Source organism: Electrona antarctica, assembly GCF_951216825.1.
Source record: "Electrona antarctica genome assembly, chromosome: 17".
In the NCBI taxonomy this organism is placed as follows: domain Eukaryota; kingdom Metazoa; phylum Chordata; class Actinopteri; order Myctophiformes; family Myctophidae; genus Electrona; species Electrona antarctica.
Window position 1 is genome coordinate 20,812,263 of NC_136798.1, and position 12,047 is coordinate 20,824,309.

The 12,047-nt window shown below is 42.8% G+C and overlaps 1 protein-coding gene across 3 annotated transcripts in view; it reads right to left on the reverse strand.

Moving 5' to 3' along the window:
- pex7 (peroxisomal biogenesis factor 7) overlaps positions 1-12,047 on the reverse strand; it is a 103,718-nt gene that overhangs the window by 35,867 nt on the left and 55,804 nt on the right. The gene's annotated exons all lie outside the window — the stretch shown is intronic.

Below are 12,047 nucleotides of genomic sequence, written 5' to 3' on the forward strand. Positions count from 1 at the left end.
CACACACACACACACACACACACACACACACACACACACACACACACACACACACACACACACACACACACACACACACACACACACACAAAAACCCAATGAGGATAAAGAAGGAATACTATATTAAGATTGTGTAATGGGTGGACGGTGGACGTCTCAAATGCAGCATCCGTCTAACAGTAGAATATCTATATAATGAAACTATGCATATAAAAACGTTGAGAACCCCTGCACTATAGGGTGCAATGCCATATAAAATGCTTTCTAAATTACATAAGTTGAGCCTTTGCATATATATATATATGCCTGTAAGGTCATCGGGGCTGGGGCAAGTGCTAGGGCAAGTGCTACGGGCTAAAATGGAGTCTGAAGAGGTGGGTTTTCAGACTACGGCAGAAGATTGGGAGAGAGTCTGCGCGGTTCTGATTGCAATGGGAAGTGCATTCCATACTTTTGGAGCAAGAAGGGAGAAGAGTTTGGGACGTGCGGAGCGTAGTGAATGTTCTTCCAGCTTAACTGCGTTGGCTAACAACAGATTAGCACTCTTTGCAGCCGTTCTCTGGATGTAATGACAAAATGAGCTTCGTTTGGGGTTTCTGCTAAAGATAACAATGACAGCATGTCCTTCGCCTGCATGCAGCTCAGCTGTACCACCAATATCACTCAATCCCTTTTTCTTTTTCTGAAAAAGCTAATCTACAGCTTGCAGATAGGCCATGTTTGGAACATTTGGTGAAAAAAAGAAAAAGAAAAGGAAAATGAAAGTCGAATAAGTTTAAAAATCTTTAACAACGAAAATCTTTGGGTGCCCGCTGCCGTTGAGGTCCAGGCGCATACAACATAATAGGGCCCTATTTTCGCCATATAAGCTTCTCCACCTTTTTTTGACTGTTTTGAAAAACATTTTTGAATACCGGTAGTTCATATAGCCAATCTAGAATCTCACAACGTGTCGATGTAGATCAGCTAATTGAACAATTTTAAAATGTTTTTCAAAATAGTAAAAAAGGCAAAGAAGATTAGGAAGAAGGCACTGGCGAAAATAGGGCCCATAGGCCCTCATTTATCAACCGTGCGTACGCCAAAATATGGGTGTACGCCGAAATTACCGCAATTTTCGGCATTTACGATTTGCGCCAAAAATTGAAAATGATCTTGTGCCAAGACAAAAATCACGTTTGGTCGGGAGCTGTCGTACGCTTTGTCCTCACCTGTTTTTCTGTCGTAGAACAGCGGAGCAGCATTGTTTGACCAGCTGAGAGGCTGTCACAGGCATCGAAACATATGTATTCACTCCTAAAATGTTTATATAAAACTGTATAGGTATGTACATGGGCTAAATGTAAAAAAGAAAAAAAAAGTAAAGGAATACATCAACGATGTGTCTTTGTGTCATATGAAATTAGTAGGAGATTTCCAACTTTACAAGCAAGCAATTAAAATCGCGCATTTAAAAACAATGTTGCAAGTTAGATGCGTAAGCCATTTAAACAGTGTTTTGCATGATGAGCGCATACATATGAGGATTTGGGCTGTCTGTGCTGAAATATTTCCATGACGGGACGTTGGAGAGTATAGTGCAGTGCTGCAGCGCGGAGAGTCCCAACATGGGTAGCCTACTGTAGCCTAATCTACAGCAGGCCGATGTCTTTCTGGAGTTACAGTATGTGCAATCTCCTCCTCGTTTAATAAACCCGACGCGTCGCTCGAATGCCAAATGTGCCGTGCCAGCGCAAGTGGGAACGCATCGGAGATAGTATAGGCTAAGCCAGCCTGCAGCCCACCACCACCACTGTCCAGTGCCACATGAGGCTACGGTTTTGGCTGCAATATTCATATAATTGACAGTTGACAGCGAGGCAATTTAAATAGACTGTCGGACGTGCATGGTCAATTGGTCACGGTGTCACGGACGGACCACAGTGATAGAGAGAGACAGAAAGGACAAGAGATGCACCTTGCAAAACAGCAGCGTGTGTGCGCGCCTATTTGTTATATAATTCATGGTTCACAGGTTCAGGTTTTCGTTCACTAATATATCTTGTTGTATATTAAATGAATAAAGACTTTGATAATTTAATATACAACTAACAACACAGTGACAGTTGCTTGCAAATTGCGATATGTGCGTGCGTGCGGGGGGGTGAGGCGGGCAGCAAGGGAAGCGAAGCGAGAGGAGAAACAGACAGGGTAGTCCTACAGCTTTATTTAATTCATGCAGGTTTATTTATTTAAGATACAACAAGTTGCTTGTGCGTGCGTGCGTGCGTCTGTGTGTGTGTATGGGAGGGGGCAGCAAGGCAACTTAGGCAAGCGAGTGAAACTTTTTTTCCCCTGTAACCATGGTTTCCAGGTCGTATTGCAGTTGTTCATGTCGCAAAACCGAGGGCGCGGCTAGATTTTATAGGGCGTGCCAGATTGATTTCAGCCGTCACATTTATTACTGCTAGGAATGAAATTAGGAAGGATCAGCTGTCTGCGATCACTTTATAAATGCCGACCCGACGTGGGTGTACTACGAATCCTACACTCGAATTTGGGGCAGAATTTACACTCAATTGATAAATGAGGGCCATAGACTCTAAATGAAGGGGGGAGGAGGAAGAGGAAGATGATGATGATGATGATACCGGTATACATCTTCTCTTATAATGGGGGTCCCTGGCACAAAATATTTTCAGATTGTGGTCCGCAGCCAAAAAACACATCAATTTGGGGGCTCCTTCGGCATAAAAATGTTTGAGAGCTAATGGCCAAGAACAGATGTCTGAAACAATGTGACGTTTGGTACAATAAGGAAAAACGACTTATAATGGCTTTCTGGGAATCGGGACGGTCTCCGGTTCGAATCCTGGGCCCCTCCAGGCTTCGTGTCGCCTGGTTAAGTGTCCTTGAGCGAAACACTTAACGCCCAGCTGCTCCCCCGTGGGCTCACGGAAAGCAAGCGGCTGCTGGGTCAATGCAGGGAAGTCATTTACCCGCGGGGATCACTATAAATATCCTCTCTACAAATACCCTTTAACAAAAAAAGGACCTGGATGCACTAGAAAGAGAGGGGAATTAATTTAAGGGAACTATTTTTCTTTGTGGAATAATTGTTTAACAACAATCTTGTGTCACCGCTGTCTGGACATCCAATCACAAGTATTGATATTGGAACTGTGGTACAGCATTACACTAGATATTCAGTCCCTGTAGTATAGGTCCTATACTACAGGGACTGAATATCTAAACTATAGGATAGGTCTTCAGAAAATACTTATGTTGCTGTATCAGTGATGCTCAAAGTAAACCTTTTCATGTCAAAGACCCTCAAATTGATACGAATTTGGTCGCGGACCCCAGCTGAAAATACTTTGTTCCAGGGACCCCCAGAAGCAAAGATTTTAGTTAAAAATGTTTCCTTTAAAAAATATAAAATATTCAAAGATTTGCAGACATTTTCAAAAAAAAATTAAATGAGCTCGTATGTCTGCTATTTTTGGATATCTAAAGTATAAAATATGGCTGAAATCTAAAACTTCATGTTTGAGGTTTTTGATTTTTTTTTTGCATACATCAGTGCTATTGAACACCCTTTACGTATGTGTTTTGATTTTTTTTTAAATTAACCAATGAAAAGTATTAAAAGGCACTTGGGACAAAACCTCTTAAATCCATTGGACCCTCAAACTTGTCAGTAATTTAATTGACAATATATAAAGTCACAACACCAACTTTGATGGGGCAGTATTGCTTTGTTTTCAAAATATACGGTTTTCTTCATTTCCTGAAAGAAAGAAAAAATCACTTTCTGAAAAATGAACTTTGTGGAGTTGGAGTTAGGTGTTTCCACCCTAAACATGATCATCAGGCATTATTATTATATTAGGAGGAAGATTTTTCTCAAAAAAGTGTACAGTATTTGTTAAAATGTCGTTTTTATGTGGACACGCCCACCAGTTCATTAAGTAGGCTATGCCTGGTTTGCCTGGTGGGTGGTGATGGGTGGTGATCCACCTGAACTGAAGCTGCACCCACAGCTGTTGTATGATAAAGGGGGAGAGGTTAGGGGAGGGGATGATATTGTGATGTCACTATATCACTGTTTTTTTCATTGGCACGTTTGACTGTCAAGGTTTCAGCCTCCAGGAAGAAACCCTAAATACAAAGGGAAGACATCATTGCACATAACAACCACACCAAGGGGTCTAATGAAGTACTGTCACCTCATAAACACATACAAAACTGTAAAAAATACATAAATCACAGCACTCCATATTTAATTATACATCATTCTGTGACCTGCACTTGCAGTAGCACAGGCTCAACAACCACACAGTGTATCGGCAGCACTAAAAGAGCAGCTTTTAGTGCTATTCAAATATATGGTGACCCAGCACATTTCAATATATTATACTCCCCTGCTTATTCCAGATTTTATTTTTTAAGGAAAAAAACATCATAAAAAGATAGGTTTCTGCCCGACAGCATCAATATGTTTTGCTATCTACTGTACTGGCTACTCAAAGAATCATATTCCAGCCACACTTTTGTGGTCATCTTTTTTATCTCTTTTTTTATCTCTTGTGTCATCTACAGTAAAGCGGTTCTTAAACATTTTCATGTCAAGGACCCCCAACTTGATGCGGACCGCGTCATTTGAAAACTCAAATGATTTTGTGTCAGCGACCCCCAAAAGATACTTTTTGTCAACATTCTTTGAAAAGAGGTGACGTCCAAGCATGCAATGTCTTGTGATGTGCGACACGTTGTGAGCTTGTAGATCTACTATTCTAGAACATCCGAAGAATACAATTGGGCTGAAGTTAAATTAAGTATATTAAACTGTCCCTGGGAAGCTACTTTAAGAACGAGTGCAGTAAACGCGTTGAAGAGTAGAAACCCCCCTCTATCTGAAATGAAATCATGACTTATGTTGAAATGCTGAACATGTTCACGGTCGCCGTTGTGAGCTACTCCGACTCGCACAGAGGTGAGAGCTGAAAGAGGCTGATGCATTTCGTTATGCATTACGTCGAGTAGCGTCTCTCTCTCTCTCTCTCTCGTGTAAGGTTGACAGCTCCTGAACCCTCTACAAGAGAGTGTGGCACAAAATGAATGTGATCCCATTATGGTGAAACATTATTTTTCAAGTAGTGCAGTGGGTGGGTCATTATGACAGCTAGTGTCTCGCAAAAGTCCTACAAAAAGAGAATTTACAAGCTCTCCAGTGGTGGAAAAAGTACTCAAATGTTTTACTTAAGTAAAAGTAGCCTGTCAATACTGCAATGCAGAAATACGATATGTTAAAAGTCCGGCATTTAAAATGTACTTGATTAAAAGTACAATAGTATTGGCATCAAAATAAAATCAAAAAGAGAAATAACTCATTATGCACAATGCCCCGTTTTGTGCAATGCCCCGAAGTGGAGTAGAAGTAAAAGTATTGAAAAGTACATTACCACAATAGTGTACAGTATTTGAGCAAATGTACTTAGTTACTGTAATCCATTTAATACAAGGCATTTTACCTGTGTATGGTACTTTAAGTACAGTACATGTTTTTGAGAATCTTGACTTGAGTATCTGTACTTTTTGGATACTTACAACTTTCAGTCTACTACATTTCAAAGACAAATGTTGTACTTTTGACTCTCCACTACATACAAAAAGTACAAAATGAATATACTTTTGACTCTCCACTACATACCAAAAGTACATCATGAATTTACCAAGTCCTGTTTAAAGTGAATTTATCGCATTTTTTCAACATTTTTCAAAATGTCAACATGTTAACCCAGCAATGCTACTAGTCCTACTAGTCCATTACATTTAACTCAAGCACAAATCTGACAAATCTACAAAAGCCTACATACATTAAATAAACCTAGTAGGTTAATATGAGTAGCCTACTGTCTACACAAACAAACATTACCACTTTTATCTGACTCCAGATCAGCGGAGCCACCCGTCAGGATTCCCAGTCCAGGTCTGTACTAAGAACGCAAACACTTTATGCAACCTCCAACATTGTGCAAATGTTCGATGGAACCCAATCGCCTCCATTCTCTTGCTATATATCCTGTACACTGCATTATTCTTGTGTGTAACTTCAGCATATTTGATATAAGCCTATGATCGTCTGGCCATATTGCAATAAGGGCTTCTATCTCTTGATTAGACCACATGTGTCCACGGGACATCTTTACGCGTCGCTGCATAATAATGCCTTCTCCTTCCTTCTCGAGTGCCAAATACCAACTTCTTCATCCAACTGGTACATTCACTCCCTATGTTTAATGCGATTGCATTCACACCTGTAGTGTGACCTGCAGTGATCCGCACTCTGCTGCGTTTTGAAGCGAAGTGAAACCCCCGTTTAGTAGAATGCGGTTCTTTGGTGCGCATTAGGATTTGATTGAGCTTTCACACCTGCCAAACGAAGCGCACTTTCCGACAATGCACAGCAGGATTCGTTTTAATCGCAGTAAAGCTTTCTGGTGTGAATGCGACCTAAAACTACATCAATTATTTGCTGTCAAAGTCAACACTGCTGTCATCTTGTCTGTATTCTTCATTCTCTCCTCTGTTTTTGCTCTTTGCTGATGTCACCCCTCCACTCCACAGTAAATCTATACAAGACGACAGATGTGCAAACACTAGCACACGCACGCACGCACGCACGCACGCACGCACGCACGCACGCACGCACGCACGCACACACACACTGAAACTGTCACAATGAATTATTATCTTTATAAACCGAGCAGTGATCGATTGGCCAGATCTGGAGTAAGAGACAAGCGCTTATTGATTGGTTATGTCTTCCAGGCCTAGAAACACCTGGCGTGTGAAGCTAGTGTCAGCAAGAGGGCTGGTCTCTGTGTGTGTGTCTGTCTGTCTGTGTGTGTGTGTGTGTGTGTGTGTGTGTGTGTGTGTGTGTGTGTGTGTGTGTGTGTGTGTGTGTGTGTGTGTGTGTGTGTGTGGGTGTGTGTGTGTGTGTGTGTGTGTGTGTACAGTATGTGTGTTTAAGGGGGAGTGGAGGTAATTATCTCTGCTGTATTACGCTGCAGTGTGTGTGTGTGTGTGTGTGTGTGTGTGTGTGTGTGTGTGTGTGTGTGTGTGTGCGACTGTGCGCGAGTGCATGTGTGCGTGCGTACAGTATGTGTGTTTAAACTTTAAGGGGGAGTGGAAGTAATTATCTCTGCTGTATTACGCTGTAGTGTGTGACAGTGTGTGTGTGTGTGTGTGTGTGTGTGTGTGTGTGTTCATATCCCTATCCTTGTGAGGGCCAATCCCAAAAGAATAGCCATTGTGGGGACCATTCCCGGCCCTGGCAACAGAAATGGTTGCTTTATGGTAACCGATGTGAAGTTGGGGCTTAAGGGTAGTATTAGACAGTTAAGGCCTATTCATACTCAGTTTTAGGTGATATTAAGGTGACCAGTAAAAAACAGAGAGATGTGTTGGGCTGAGCGGTGAGTAGCTTACCACCGCGGCTCAGTGACATCATGTCATAGTTTTAGTAAAAACAAGAGAGATGTGTTGGGCTGAGCGGCCGGTGAGTAGCTTACCACCGCGGCTCAGTGACATCATGTCATAGTTTTAGTAAAAACAAGAGAGATGTGTTGGGGTGAGCGGTGAGTAGCTTACCACCGCGGCTCAGTGACATCATGTCGTAGTTTTAGTAAAAACAAGAGAGATGTGTTGGGGTGAGCGGTGAGTAGCTTACCACCGCGGCTCAGTGACATCATGTCGTAGTTTTAGTAAAAACAAGAGAGATGTGTTGGGGTGAGTGGTGAGTAGCTTACCACCGCGGCTCAGTGACATCATGTCGTAGTTTTAGTAAAAACAAGAGAGATGTGTTGGGGTGAGCGGTGAGTAGCTTACCACCAAGGCTCAGTGACATCATGTCGTAGTTTTAGTAAAAACAAGAGAGATGTGTTGGGGTGAGCGGTGAGTAGCTTACCACCGCGGCTCTGTGACATCATGTCATAGTTTTAGTAAAAACAAGAGAGATGTGTTGGGGTGAGCGGTGAGTAGCTTACCACTGCGGCTCAGTGACATCATGTCATAGTTTTAGTAAAAACAAGAGAGATGTGTTGGGGTGAGCGGTGAGTAGCTTACCACCGCGGCTCAGTGACATCATGTCGTAGTTTTAGTAAAAACAAGAGAGATGTGTTGGGGTGAGCGGTGAGTAGCTTACCACCGCGGCTCAGTGACATCATGTCGTAGTTTTAGTAAAAACAAGAGAGATGTGTTGGGGTGAGCGGTGAGTAGCTTACCACCGCGGCTCAGTGACATCATGTCGTAGTTTTAGTAAAAACAAGAGAGATGTGTTGGGCTGAGCGGTGAGTAGCTTACCACCGCGGCTCAGTGACATCATGTCATAGTTTTAGTAAAAACAAGAGAGATGTGTTGGGGTGAGCGGTGAGTAGCTTACCACCGCGGCTCAGTGACATCATGTCGTAGTTTTAGTAAAAACAAGAGAGATGTGTTGGGGTGAGCGGTGAGTAGCTTACCACCAAGGCTCAGTGACATCATGTCGTAGTTTTAGTAAAAACAAGAGAGATGTGTTGGGGTGAGCGGTGAGTAGCTTACCACCAAGGCTCAGTGACGTCATGTTGCAGATTTCGGGTGGTTACCTTATCACCTAAAACTGGATATACGAATGGGCCTTTAGAGGTTATATGTTTAGGGGGTTGGTTATGGGTGAGTTATACGTAGTTTCACGCCCATTTTACACAACAGAAAATAGCCAATCTACAAGTTCACGACGCATCACACTGATCACAGCACCATGCGCTGTGAGCTTGTAGCTTGTGTGGGTTGATGCAGTCTGAGAGGATGACGGCTGAGTGGGAGTCACTCAGAAACACCCTGATTACCATGATTTAACACAAATCACTTCACACTAACCACACTGTCACATGATACATACATACTGTATGCGCACGCGCATGTGTGCGTGTGTCAGGCCTTGTTGGTGCCATGTAACAAGGGACAGACAGTGTGTGTGTGTGTGTGTGTGTGTGTGTGTGTACACATTTTTTAAAAGGGCAAAAATGACAGATTTACAAGCTCACGGCGCATTGTGACAGCCTGACCTGAACAGACCCATTATGAGAGACCTACACAACCCACCGACTCCAAAACAATTTGTTAACACCTTGGAGGCCCAGGGCGGAGTTCTCCGTCCAAGTTCACGGAGATTAATGATAACAAAACCGTTCGCATCGCTCTAGAGCCTTGGAGCGCTTGTTGCCCGATCCGATGACGTGTCAAAAAGTGACACGTCATCGAAAATCTCCCCTGCCTGTTTAGCTGACGAAAACGAAAATCTTAAAACGATCATAACTCCCGATCTAAATCATCCCGTCTAATTCTGAATGGTTGTTTATGGGTAAGAGTCAGACTCATCTATCTCTCTCTATTCTCTCCACCATCCGCTGTAGTACTACTTAGAATAGCCTCCATGGCCACTTTGCATAAAAACTGATGCATTAGGTCTTAAATAACCATTCACTTTCTCACATTCTAATCAATCTCATTGACTTTGCCCCACCCACTTTGCCTGTGCAAAGTAGAACCTGGGGTGACAGGGCCTTCTGGTGTTTTTCTCCTACCTCCCCTCCCACCTTTCCTTTCATTCCTGAAAATGACTAATGACTAAATGACTTATGAAGGAGCTCGCAAAAAAACGAATTTCACCCACTGTTCTACACCTGTAAACCTGTGATGGGACAATAACACTATGATTCTGATTATTTCCGCAGTGTCTGCCGTTAGGAACAGCATGTGCTCACTTCAGCTTTGCAAAGACAGATGAGAAACAATCAGCCTCAGATCAGAAAGCTGCATGAAGGTCTGTTAAAACCACTTTTAACCCTATTTATATATATGCAGGTGACTGGTAGCCTGGCTAATAAGCCAGACCGAATCAGCCGTTGGCAAAAAAATATGTGCCTGCCGGCGGATTACGGTCTGGAGAGGCTCAATTGTACGCCCATTTTCTACACCAGAGAACTGGTGTGGCCAATCGGGACACGGTATGCAATATGGGCGGGCTTTGTTACAGTGACGTTCAATGCTTGAGACCTTTGACTGACAGTAGCTCTGACCAATTGCGTCAAAGAGAAAATGTTTGAACCCGCCCCCCGGGAAACAAGATCCATACACAGCATCTCCAGACTCAAATACCACACGACAGTGTGATTTGAGTCTGGCTTATTAGCCAGGCTAGGTGACTGGTGTGCCCCAGGGCTCTATACTAGCTCTGCTCCTTTTCTCTCTACATTAAATATCTTCGGCTATTTCCGCTGAATGTTCGCACACAGAATCGGGACTCTAGGGTTAATTTGGTTAAAGCGACTTACTTCAAAGCAGTTTGTATTCGATTCAGCACTCCTGTATGACATCCTAAAGGAGTTAGCCCCGCTATCAGAACATTTTCAAACAAACGCAGTGTCTGTACATTTTCAAACAAACACACAGTGTCCTCTATGCAGACAAAGCAATCAAGCGTGGCATTCTGTTCATTTATTAATGAACTGGGAGAATCTCCAGGGACCAAAGTACTTGCAGCTGAACTTGCAGTGTCAGAAGGCAGGCGTTTGGCACAGTCGTGCTGACAGACAACTCAAAAACACTTCCTGTCAAGTGTCAACAGTTTCCCCAGAAGTCTCAGCAACAATCTAAACCGTCGAGTGGTCAACACTTAAAACCTCTACAGGGTCAGCATCCTCCAAGGCAGAATTAGATTCACATCATGTTCATTTGACTGCACAATTTAAGTGACAAGTGACCACTGGCCCATATTATGCCGCACAGATTTGGAGAGATGCAAATGCATGAAGTCTGCAAAAAGATTCAGGGTGCCTACTGTTAGGAGCAATTAACGGATACAGAGTCAGACTTTATTGAGAGCAATGGAGAAACTATGCTGATGAGGTTCAAGTTGAATAACACAAAAGTCATTCCATGCAGCACTGAAGAGTGTGAAAGGGGATTCAGCCAGATGAATCTACCGGGAATTATCACCCCGACCCGCACAAAGTGACTCATTGAATGGCTATCAGTCTTGATCAAGTTACATACAGTATAGTACACAGGCCACCAAACCAGTGATATCCGACACAATACGCTGTGTGAACGCTGTCTGAACGCTGTGTGCATGTGTGCTTTTGTACATATCATTAAAATAACAGTCCCAGATTGAAAAAAGGTCACTACAACACTGCCTTTATCCTCAAGGCCTTGAATAACAATTTTGAAACGTCAATAGAAAGTTGCTAAAAACAAGATTAAACAGACAACGATAAGTTAATAATGTTCTGATGAAGGTCTAATGACCAAAACGTAAAACATTTTCTTTTGTGCAAGTTCCATACAGTTCCAGAAAGTTTTCCGCTGCCATTAATTAATAGCGTACTGCCAAGGTTTTATCGCGAGTAACACTTACTTTGAAGAGCCAAATATCCGTAATCGCATGTTACAATGACAAACTTCTGTGTGGTGTCATGACCGGTTGTTGTTCTCTCGGTCGGTGGTGGAAAAACCTGACCACGAGTATCACAGTGCCTGCTACAGGCCGTTGAAAACGCTTGTCTGGGCCAGAAACGGCCCCTCAATGTCGTTTCTGAGATACAGGCCTTTGAATGCAGGGCTTAGAATGGAAGTGGATGCGCGGCACGCGCGCATCTTCAAAATGGCCGCAGCCACTGTCCCACTTCAACTGTTGTGCTAACGAACCGTGTTAAAAGTCAAGACCTTTGTAATACAGTTGAACCTAACACAATTTATGCGGAAAACAAGCCAAAATACCTTGCACATTGAGTCAATTTCTTTCAGATGAAAAGAAATAAAATAAAAAATGACAAATTCAATTAAAGCAAACACACACATCTCTATGACCTCTTGCACTTGCATTTCCAAAACTAGTTTGATGCTAATTAACAACTTTAAAATATACTGTTTTGATTGGAGTCCCTCAGGGGTCTATACTGTACATAGCCCACTGTGTGTGTGTGTGTGTGTGTGTGTGTGTGTGTGTGTGTGTGTGTGCG